The sequence below is a fragment of the Trypanosoma equiperdum genome (assembly GCF_001457755.1).
Source record: "Trypanosoma equiperdum strain OVI genome assembly, contig: ctg_1645, whole genome shotgun sequence".
Classification (NCBI taxonomy): domain Eukaryota; phylum Euglenozoa; class Kinetoplastea; order Trypanosomatida; family Trypanosomatidae; genus Trypanosoma; species Trypanosoma equiperdum.
Genome location: NW_027123666.1, coordinates 11,179 through 11,500, shown reverse-complemented (window position 1 = coordinate 11,500; position 322 = coordinate 11,179).

Genomic DNA, 322 nt, shown 5'->3' with positions numbered 1-322 from the left:
TTGCGTACCAGAACTACAGGGTGTTAAAGACACCAATAATGCCGAAAAAAACAAGGTGGTCATCGAGTTCATTAGATCAGGATATGGCACTGACGCAAACAATTCCCAGAAAGTATTCGAACACCACTAAGTACAATGAAGGCAAGTGTCCGCACCACCAGCCAAACAGAGAGGAAAGGAGCAAACAGAATAACAACAGAAGAAGCAACAGCGGCGCTAAGCGATGTCGATGGAATAAGAAACACTAGAGAGCTTGAAACACAAAAGAAAAGTGAGCCCACAGCAACAGCGGATCGAAAAAAAGTAGAAGAAAAATGCAAGA